The following is an 11,400-nucleotide window of genomic DNA, read 5'->3' as shown; positions in this document are numbered from 1 at the left end:
CACATCAGCCTCTTTCCCCAACTGCACTCCCAAGTCTTCAGAAAAAACAAATATTGCCACCCACGGGCTCGGAGCCACCTTTACCCCCAGCAGCTTTGATATCGTTCCTGCAAAAGCCTCCTAAAACTCCCCCAACTTCGGGCATGCCCAAAACATGTGGAGATCATTCTCTGGTCCCTTTGCGAACTGCCCGCACCTATCCCCTACTCCTGGAAAGAACTGACTCATCCTTGACACCATCATGTACGCCCTATGCACCACTTTGAACTGAATGAGACTCAATCTTGCGCACGAGGAGGATATGTTTACCCTCCATAGCGCCCCATTGCATAGCCTGGCTTCTAACCCCCTCTCCCCTCCCACCCCCATCCCCATCAAACTCCTCTTCCCTTTTCTGTTTTATTTCCATCAACTCCACATATATGGCCGAGATCCTTCCATCCCCAATCTCGACCTCAGACAAAATCTTATCTTGCAGCACCCAGGGTGGTAAATTTGGAAACATAGCCAATTACTTCCTCACAAATTGTCTAACTTGCAGATACCGAAACAAATTCCTCTTCGAACTCCGCCTCTAGCTCTCCCAACTCTACAGGCGCCTCCCCCCCCCCCCCCCGACAAATCGGTTCCTAAAGCACTCCAGCCCACCCTCTCTCACACCCTAAACATGGAGTTTAGGCCTGCCGGAACAAACCTGTGATTGCCACAAATCAGTGCCCATAGTGACATACTTTCTATCTGATGCGACCATCAACTCACATGAGAAGATTAGTAGAAGTGAACAGTGGTTTTTAATAAGCTAGATCTGTGCCTGCCTGCGACTGCTCTGTACTGAGTGCCGCCTACAGGCTGCAGATCTATATACCACCCCCGAGGGGGCGGAGCCACAGGCGGAGCCCACAAGGGGATCAACATAATACAATACAATGCAGTGGTGAATTGTAGCAGCAATACGTTCACCACACTATCTTAAAATGCGGCCGGCATTGTTTCCATACCATTAGCGCTGCTACCTCTACCGGGCTCGTGGAGTACCTGGCCAGCGAGAATGGGAAGAGGTACCAATGACAGTGCCCTTAAACCCATTCCTCTGTATCAGGCTTCCTCCATTCAACCCTACACCGATCTCTCCCCCACTGCCCACTTCCTGACATTCTCAACGTTCGCCGCCCAGTAATAATTCAGCAGGCCCAGCAGTGCTAACCCCCCTCTTTGTCTGTCGCTCTTCAAAAATGCCCTCCTGATCCGGAGTATCTTAAACGCCAGTATGAGCTCCGAGATCATCCTATTGATCCGACCAAAGAAGATTTGGGTCCAAAAATCGGGAGATTTTGGAAGGCAAACAGAAAATTTGGTAGCACCGTAATTTTAACTGTTTGGGCCCTTCCAACCAATGGCAGCGGCAAAACATCCCACCTCTTAAAATCCTCTTTCATCCCCTCCAACAGATTCGCCAAATTCAGCTTCTGCAGCTGGGCCCAACTATGCGCCACTCGTATCCCCAAATATCAGAAACTCCCTCTGATCAGCCAAAACACCAACCTCTCCAAGCCGGGAACATCTCGCTCTTTCCCATGTTGTGTTTATACCCTGAGAATGAGCCAAACTCCACAAATATCCCCATGATCCTATCAAAGCTCTCCACTGGGTTTGTAATATTCAACAGAAGTTTATTTGCCTGTAGGGAGACCCGACTATCCCCAGCCGGAGGCTCCGAGCTGTAAAGCCCACGATAAAAGGCCTCAAGTACCCAGTTTACCTCACCGACTCAGTGATCACCTTCCTTCCCAAATCTTTCATCCAATCATCTCTCTCACCACCAACTACCGCCTCAACTGATGCGCAAGCATCTTGCTGTTTTTTGCCCATACTCATACATTGCCAGCTGACCTGAAGCAGCTGCACCATCACCTTCCCCATTGACAAAGGCTCAAACCCAACCTGGAGCTCCTTTCTCTCCTTTAGCAGTGCTTCTTGGGAGCCGCCGAGTGCCTCCGATTCACCTCCACAATGGTTTACACTAAACTTTGCCTTTCTAGCCGCTCCCCTTTCTCTTTATGCACCCAGATCAAAATAAACTCTCCTCTGATCATCGCATTCAGCGCTTTCCACACTATAAACACCTCCACATAGTTTTGTATAGCCAAACGTATCCTTTTGCAGATCCCCTTATCAGCCAACAACCCCACAGCTAACCTCCACTGCGGCCACTGGGAACCTCCTCTTTTCGTGCGCAGGTCCACCTGATGCGGCGCATGATCTGAGACCACGATTGCCGAATATTCCATTCTAACCAGCCCCACCAACAACCTCTTATCCAGTACGAGAAAATCGGTCCGGGAATACACCCGGTGAACATGCGAAAAGAACAAGAATTCCTTCGCCTTTGGCCTCCCAAACTGCCATGGGTCCATTCTTCCCATCTGCTCTATAAACCCCAGAGTTCCCTCGCCATTGCCGACACCTTCAGGGACTTAGGACACAACCGATCTTCCTTTGGATCCAGGGTTGTTTTGAATTCCCCCCATATTCATAGAGTGTGAATCCAGGTCCAGACCTTCACCAACACAATCTTCATATACTCTGCATTATCTCAGGTGGGGGCATATATATTCAACAGCCTCATGGGTACCTTCTCCAACCTCCTGCTCACCATTACAAAGCTGCCCCCAGGATCTGCCACAATAGTACCAGCCGAAAATGCTATCCTCTTACGAATCATCACTGCTACCACCCTCATCTTCATATCCAGCCCTGAATGGAACACCTGTCCCACCCAACCTTTCCTCAACATCGTTTGATTCAGAACCATTAAATGAATATATTGCATGAACAACGCGTCTGCCTTCAAACGCTTTAAGTGCAGAAAGACGCAGGACCTCTTGATCGGCCCATTCAGTCTACTAATGTTCCAGGTGACCAGCCTGTTTGGAGGACTCCAGGCCCCCTTCGGGCCCCCTCCGGGCCCCCTCCGGGCCCCCACCAGACATATCCACTTTTTAATGAGTTCCTCAGGCCCATGCCCCGCCCACCTCCTGGGCCTCTTCAAAATGACGGCCGCCATCCCCCCTTAACCAACTGCTCCATACCACCACACTCCACATCAGCAACCCATCCCTTCCCCGTACCCTTCCCCAACCCAAACACCAAATGACCACCATCCCAGCCCAACTATCCCACCCAACCAAAAATAAAGAAAACCCTCCCCTCCGAAGCACACCACCTCCTCCCCCTCTCTCTCCACCACTCTAGCCCCCACTTTGCTTTTGTTAACTAACCTAAGAAGCAACAGTTACTTCCCTCTCCAAACCCTTTTAAGTTCAGCAATGTTCTTTGGGCGTGATTCTCTGGAAAGATTTTGAAGTGTTGCAGTGAGCAGCCCGGTGCACAGTCCAGCAAGGCCGGCAACGCTATTCAACGTGAATTGGTCCACTTAACGAGGCCTCACGAGCTTCTCACCGGAAATGAAGGCTCGCCAGCTGATTTGGTAGCACCACACTCGCCAGCCCCCCCCCCCCTAACAAGGGTGAGCAGCACTTAAGCAACATTGCTCAGCCAACTGGGCAGCATGGTAGCATTGTGGATAGCACAATTGCTTCACAGCTCCAGGGTCCCAGGTTCAATTCCCTGCTGGGTCACTGTCTGTGCGGAGTCTGCACATCCTCCCCGTGTGTGCGTGGGTTTCCTCCGGGTGCTCCGGTTTCCTCCCACAGTCCAAAGATGTGCAGGTTAGGTGGATTGGCCATGATAAATTGCCCTTAGTGTCCAAAATTGCCCTTAGTGTTGTGTGGGGTTACTGGGTTATGGGGATAGGGTGGAGGTGTTGACCTTGGGTAGGGTGCTCTTTCCAAGAGCTGGTGCAGACTCGACGGGCCGAATGGCCTCCTTCTGCACTGTAAATTCTATGAAACCCCAGCCAGCTCGTAACAATGGTGCTGAGGAAACCAGCCTCAAGATTCGGAGACACAGACCTGGGGAGGCTGCTGGACATTGTGGAGGCCAGGAGGGATGTTCTGTTCCCCCAAGGGTCCCGGAGAGTCAGCCACAGGGCAGCCTGTGGTGCCTGGCGGTGGCTGTGAGCACTGGGAGTGTGGTCAGGAGGACTGGCCTCCAGTGCAGGAAAAAGATCCATAACCTGCACTGGGAAGTATGAGTGAGTAGACACCAGTAGACTCCCACCCTGAGACCTCTCCTCCCCATTGGGAGCATCTGGCCCCCAATTCTCCATTGCAATCCACAACCCTCCCTCCACACTACACCCCCTTCAATCCCCCCAACCCTTCCTTCACAACCTCCCCCCACCCTCCACCCACCACTGTGAACCACACGTGTGACTAATGATACCCTCTCTGTGTCTCCTCAGGAATAGCTCTCCCACAATCGCCAGGAGACGGCCCAGACTGGCGGTGGTGTGCCAGACATCAGAATTCTCACCACCTTTGAGGAGCAGGCCCTGGAGGTGACCAGTGTGGCTGAGGACAGGGCGGTCATTAACGTGGAGGCTGGCGGACGCCGCAGAGGTGAGGAACCACTGGTCTCCACCAGGGGACCTGTCACATGTGAGTTGTTATTGCTTTACTGACTGACCAATCCCTCCCACTGACCACATGTCCATTCTCCCACCGGTCCTCCAGCCAATGGTGCCAGCCCATCTTGGGTGGCCCCTTCCAGGGGTCCCTCACCCCCTGCCGACCACTGGGGTGGCAGACCCCGCACCCCCCAGCTCTTTGCCTTTGAACAACAAACTCTACTCACCTCCTTGGCTCCCCACAGAAGCCCTTCCATCAGTATTCCATTTTTAAAACGGAGTACTAATCGGCGCCAATGTGACGACTTGTTGGGGAGGCTGGAACCGTTGGATACCGCGTGGCTCCCGTTAATTGTATGGAAATAGGGCTTAAGTGGTGATAATTAGTTTCTTGCCACGCTACGGCGAGATCTCGCTTTTGTCTACGGGGGCGAGCCGATTGCATTGCAAACTGTTTGGCGTCTGGCGTGGTTCTCGTTTTTGGCCTTTCCCGCTATTCACCAGCCATGTTTCGCTTGATTAGTTGCCCTTTATTAATTGTTGACACAATGACTGGACTATTCTGCCCTGGTTCACATATTTTGTCATTGGATACCAAATTGAGAATATTCACCACTCGGAACTGGTCTTCCACGTTACCCTTCTGGATTTTGAAATAGTCTCGCATTTAACATCAGCGGGGTTCTTAGCAGAGGGAAGAGCAACTCTTTGCATTGGAAGAATTAGAAGGAAGGAGTACATCTGAAGACTACCCATTGCTTCAGGCAGGTAAAAATGTATATGCTGCCACAGTAACGCAAACTCCTGGGGGGGGGGGGGGGGGGCGGTGATGGGTTGTCCGGAAGGCCGGTATGGATTGGATTGATGACCACAGCAAGGGGTTCAAACCCTGTTCTGGCTGGGATGGATTTGGGGCCTGCCTTCTCTACCCATTGTGGCACTGTGAAAGCACTCACTTGCTATAAAGAGCACACAAATTAGAGTGACTATGAACTGGGCCAATGGGTGGTGGGTGAATAATGCTTCCTCAAACTTAGCATTGTAGAGAACCAGAATGAAAGTGCAGACCCTTTACAGTCATTTATATATATATATATTTTTATAATCTTTATTGTCACAAGTAGGCTTACATTAACACTGCAATGAAGTTACTGTGAAAAGCCCCTGGTCACAACACTCCGGGAGGGAGAATTCAGAATGTCCAAACTACCTAACAACACGTCATTCGGGACTTGTGGGAGGAAAGTGGAGCACCCGGAGGAAACCCACACAGACATGGGGAGAACGTGCAGACTCAACACATGCAATGACCCAAGCCGGGAATCGAACCTGGGACCCTGGCGCTGTGAAGCAACAGTGCTAACCACTGTGCTGCCGTGCTGCCTATTTAGACAGTAACTTCCCATGATTTTCACTATCATATGCTTTATCTAGTGCTGCAACAAGTAAGTTATATGTACATCTTTGACACGCCCACATCTGCCTTCTTCTGTCAGAAACGCTGCTGGAGCGAACGAGTAATATTTATTGTGCCAGTTCAAATCCTCCGCAGCAGACAAGACCGTACACAGCACCCCTTCGTGAGTGTTCATTCCCACCCAAGGCGATTTGGCCGCGTGGAAATCCACAGTGACGTTTCTGAACTATTAATTTGGGAGTAAAGAGCGAAGCAGTAAACAGCAACCACTCACACCCTGGCTCCACACAGCCGTGAACAAGGGGCAACCTAGAGATTCTTCAGGTAAGAAGTCTCTGTTTTGTTTTGGGTGAATGTGTGTGAAAGTTCTCCCGCCACTTACAGAGATTCCAGCTTTGTCATTCAGGGGAGGAAGATCGGGGCATTGCTGAAACACTGAAATAGTTCTTCAATAGTGGGACGCGGAAGCGGCTGTGCGCAGCTTCTTTGGCTGTCTGACGGCAGCAGGAGCTGCCACAGGGAGGCTGAAAACTCAGCCACAGATACAGCCAGGGAGATAGTCCAGGTTGAGTCATTCGCTCACCTGGGGAGCACTGAATTAAAGAAGTTACCGGAATATACATGAAGCATGTTTCTACTTGGAGAAGGAAGCAATGTCGAGATACAGTGGGGTGTCATTTGCATTCCAGTAATGACCCACATTACTTGGAAACACCTCTTAAATACATTGCAGAGATGAATTCAAAAAACAAAACCGACCCAAGTCATAGGAAAGAGTAAAGGAGGGGTGACTATTACAATACACTTTTGGCTGACTCACACCTCCGTAAAGATGAGTTCATCCCAAACTCTCCTCTGCCTGCTAACTGGCAGCAGGTCCTGCCAGCCATCCCCTACCCTTTCTGACTCATTCAGCCCATAAAACGTCGATTTTAAAATCCCCTTTCTGGCTCAAATCCTGCTGTGGTGCCACCCCCTCCCTACCCCTGTAATCTCCTGCTCCACAGCCTTCAGAAATCTCTGCACGGCCCCGGTCCTGGACACTGTGGAGAGGGGCAATTTTGCAGCCGCTCAGCGCCGGGCGTAAAACCCGTTAAATCAGGAGAATTCCGTGCGAACCCCAAAATGGGGGCTGGATTCCACTCTTGACTTTCCTTAAGAAAGTCTTGAGCGATTCTCCTACCTGCAGGGGGCTGGCATGGCCCCGGAGTGCTTCTCGCAGCTCTGGCTGCGGAAACGGGGCTCCGCACATCCAGGGCGTCATTCTCCGACCCCCCAGAGGGTCGGAGAATGGCCGTTGGCCTCCGTGAATCCCGCCCCCGCCGGTTGCCGGAGTCTCCGAAGGGAGAAAAGTCGGCGGGGCGTTAATGGCGCCGCTGCCGCGGAGAATGTCACGGGTCTGCGCAAGGCAGCCGATTTTCGACCTGCCGATATTCTCCCTTCCGGATGGGCCAAAGCCCCGTCGACGTGATGACCGTTCACGTCGACGTAAATTAAACCTCCTTTTCATCGGCGTGACCCGGTGCTCCAGGCTCACGCCGACCAGCGTGGAGGTGAGTGACGGCCTGGGGGGTTGGCTCTGGGCAGGCAATGGCGTGGCCGCAGTCTGAATGCAGATGAATGCATGAGGAGAGGTGTGTCTCGGCTTGTGTGTGTGTGTGTGCGGCGGGGGGGGGGGGGGGTGGTGGTTAGAGTAGGCTGGGCTCCGGGGGAGTGCCGAGAGGGGGTCCGTGCCGGGGTGGAGGTTGGGGGGGGGGTCCGTGCTGTGCCGGGGTGGAGGTTGGGGGGGGGTCCGTGCTGGGGTGGAGGTTGGGGGGCGGGGGGTCCGTGCCGGGGTGGAGGTTGGGGATGGGGGGGTCCGTGCTGGGGTGGAGGTTGGGGGGGGGGTCCGTGCCGGGGTGAGGTTGGGGGGAGTCCGTGCCGTGCCGGGGTGGAGGTTGGGGGGGGTCCGTGCTGGGGTGGAGGTTGGGGGGGGGGGTCTGTGCCGGGGTGGAGGTTGGGGGGGGTCCGTGCCGTGCCGGGGTGGAGGTTGGGGGGGGTCCGTGCTGAGGTGGAGGTTGGGGGGGGGTCCGTGCCGGGGTGGAGGTTGGGGGGGGTCCGTGCCGGGGTGGAGGTTGGGGGGGTTCCGTGCTGGGGTGGAGGTTGGGGGGGGTCCGTGCCGGGGTGGAGGTTGGGGGGGGTTCCGTGCCGGGGTGGAGGTTGGGGGGGGGGTCCGTGCCGTGCCGGGGTGGAGGTTGGGGGGGGGGGGTCCGTGCTGGGGTGGAGGTTGGGGGGGCGGGTCCGTGCCGGGGTGAGGTTGGGGGGGGGGTCCGTGCCGGGGTGGAGGTTGGGGGGCGGGGGGTCCGTGCCGGGGTGGAGGTTGGGGGGGGGGTCCGTGCTGGGGTGAAGGTTGGGGGGCGGGGGGTCCGTGCCGGGGTGGAGGTTGGGGGGGTCCGTGCTGGGGTGGAGGTTGGGTGGGGTCCGTGCCGGGGTGAGGTTGGGGGGGGGGTCCATGCCGTGCCGGGGTGGAGGCTGGGGGGGGGTCCGTGCTGGGGTGGAGGTTGGGGGGGGGGGTCCGTGCCGGGGTGAGGTTGGGGGGGGGTCCGTGCCGGGGTGGAGGTTGGGGGGGGTCCGTGCCGTGCCGGGGTGGAGGTTGGGGGGGTCCGTGCTGGGGTGGAGGTTGGGGGGGTGTCCGTGCCGGGGTGGAGGTTGGGGGGCGGTCCGTGCCGGGGTGGAGGTTGGGGGGGGGGGTCCGTGCTGGGGTGGAGGTTGGGGGGGGTCTGTGCCGAGGAGGGGGATGGGAGGGCAAGTGAGTTGGTCCACCTGGCCAGGTGCCAGTCTCCAACAGTTGGACCCATGCGGTCCATGCCACCTGGCTGGAGGGAGGAGGGGATATGGACAATGATGACATGTCGTCGTTCCCCTCCCCCCCACCAGGCCATCATGTTTTCAGATCATCCAGCGATGTTGGCCGCCGTGGTGGCAGCCGCTCATGTCTATGTTGCCCTGGATGAGGAGGAGGAGGAGGAGGAGGAGGAGCGTGCCAGAGAGGCGGCACAGGCTGCCGCAGAGGGGCAGGCGGCAGCCGCCCAGGCTGGAGGGACACCTGACCGACAGGACGAGGAGGGGGAGGAGGACGTCGCGGCCCCACGGCAACGGAGGCACCCAAGGGCGCCCCGTGTGTACCGGCCCCGGCAGTCATACCAGGACCTCACGGACCGGGAATGCAGGAGGAGACTCCGGATGAGCCGGGAAACCGTGGCACACATCTGCCACCTGCTGGCACACCTGTCACCGCGTGGCACTGGCGGGGGACACCCTCTCCCCATGTCCGTCAAGGTTACGGTGGCCCTGAACTTTTATGCAACGGGGTCATTCCAGGCACCGAGGGGGGACCTGTCCGGCATATCGCAGACTTCGGTGCACCGGTGCATCCGGGCAGTGACAGACGCCCTATATGCCATGGCGCACCGCTACATCCGCTTCCTTGTGGACCGGGCCAGCCAAGATGCCCGGACCGTGGGCTTCTCTGCCGTGGCCGGGTTCCCCATGGTCCAGGGCGCGATCGATGGGATGCACGTCGCCGTGCGGCCACCTGCAGATAACAGGGCCGTGTTCACTAATAGGAAGGGGACCTATTCGATGAACGTACAGGTGGTCTGCGACCACCGCATGATGATCCTGCACGTCTGCGCCCGTCACCCAGGCAGTGTACACGACTCATTCGTGTTGTCGTGGTCATCCATCCCCGGCATGTACGAGGGACGCCATTCCCGGCTGAGGGGCTGGTTGCTGGGCGACAGGGGCTACCCATTGCGATCGTGGCTGATGACGCCTATACGGAGGCCACGCAATGAGGCGGAGAACTGCTACAATGATGCCCGTGTAGCGACAAGGGGAGTGATCGAGAGGTGCTTTGGCGTGCTGAAGATGCGTTTCAGGTGCCTGGACCTCTCTGGGGGCGCCCTCCAGTATCGGTCAGATAGGGTCGGCCGCATCATTGTGGTGTGCTGCGTCCTGCACAACATAGCCCAGCAGAGGGGCGATGTGCCGCAGGCAGAGGAGGGCGGAGTGGAGGAGCAGCAGGAAGAGGCCCAGTCCTCCCCAGATGAGGGGGATGGGGGCAATGGTCAGGGCAGACGGGGTAGACACAGGCGGGTGGCTGTCCACCGTTACCGGCTGGCCCAGCGGGCACGGGACAGACTGATAGACGCCCGCTTCCCTGACTAGATGGGCATGGGAATCGGGTAGTATGGCCACAGACCGCACACCATGGCAACAGCCGACCCCCCACACCCCCCACCCATCCACCCACCCAGCACCCTCACCCCCCTCCCCAACCCCACCCACCCCGCCCGCATGCACACCACCCCCCCCCCCCCATTGCCGATCCACCTGCGGCACAACGGGCCGGGCTCACACAGTTGCGGGTGGACGCGTGTCTATCGCAGGCCATGGAGGATGATGACAACCCACCCTGCGATGAGCTCCTGGCTCTACATCGTTGGACTATGTCTGACCCATGGCCACAGTACCACCATCCACCCGGACCATCCCTGCATGCGGCGGCTGTGACACTGCAGCGCACGGTCCCGTCCTCTGCCCGGGGGATGTTGATGGCGGCCCAGGGGGAAGGGGGCAGACTCACCTGGGGTTGAGGTAAGACCACCCCTCACGCACACACTTGCGCTCAACGTACATGACACCCCCGCACACTTTGGACAGAGCACAAAGGCAGCTTCGGTAGGTGTAACATTGACTTTAATAACCAAAGGAGTTCATGCACGTGCCCTATCCCCTAAAACTCATCTGTGCCCTGCACCCGTGCCAACTTACTCAGTGTCTAATTGTTTGGCCTTACGGGCCCTTTGACTACGTCTACGTGGTTCCCCAGACGGTACAGCAGAACTGGAGGTGGACTCCTGTGATTCCTGCCCTCTGACACTGGATCCCTTTGGCGGCCGTTTCCTGGGGCGTCCTGGCCTAGATGGGCCAGGCTGCGGCCCGGGCGACTGGGATGGCGAGCTGCCAGCCTGTCCTGCCCGTTGCCCACCCGATGCACCTGGGACGGAAGGGGGGGAGTCCGAGGTGTCGCGGTGTACCGGGACCTCCCCTACAGAGGGAGCAGGGACGGACCACACCACCTCCTCCTCCCTCGGGGTGCCCGATGGCCCCCAGGCCTCTACATGGGTGGGGGATGCGAACGGACTGGCCATCCGACGCCCCCCCGACATCTGGCGCTGCCAGTCCTGGAGGCCCGTGCTGGTATCGACAGGGGTCTGCAGGTTTTCAGCCATGGAGCCCAGGGGGTTGGCAAATCCTGTCTGTGCCAGTGCGACGCCGGCTCGCACATGGCCACTGGCGCCGATGCCCTCAGCGATGGCCTGCAGAGACTGGGCCATGGCCTGCAGAGACTGGGCTATGGCCTGCTGAGATTGGGCTATGGCGTTGAGCGCCTCTGCCATCTGGCGCTGGC

General features: G+C 57.2%; 1 protein-coding gene across 1 annotated transcript in view; it reads left to right on the top strand.

The window, feature by feature from the left end:
• Positions 1 to 5,862: 5,862 nt before the first annotated feature.
• The window catches only part of LOC140389419 (dehydrogenase/reductase SDR family member 9-like), a 74,587-nt gene continuing 69,049 nt past the window's right edge, over positions 5,863 to 11,400 (top strand). The window contains exon 1 of the mRNA XM_072473567.1: positions 5,863 to 6,269. The gene's annotated coding sequence lies outside the window, so the exon portion shown is untranslated. The remainder of the gene's footprint in view (positions 6,270 to 11,400) is intronic.

This window comes from Scyliorhinus torazame, chromosome 2, assembly GCF_047496885.1.
Source record: "Scyliorhinus torazame isolate Kashiwa2021f chromosome 2, sScyTor2.1, whole genome shotgun sequence".
Classification (NCBI taxonomy): Eukaryota; Metazoa; Chordata; class Chondrichthyes; order Carcharhiniformes; family Scyliorhinidae; genus Scyliorhinus; species Scyliorhinus torazame.
This window is presented reverse-complemented; position numbering and strand designations above follow the sequence as displayed.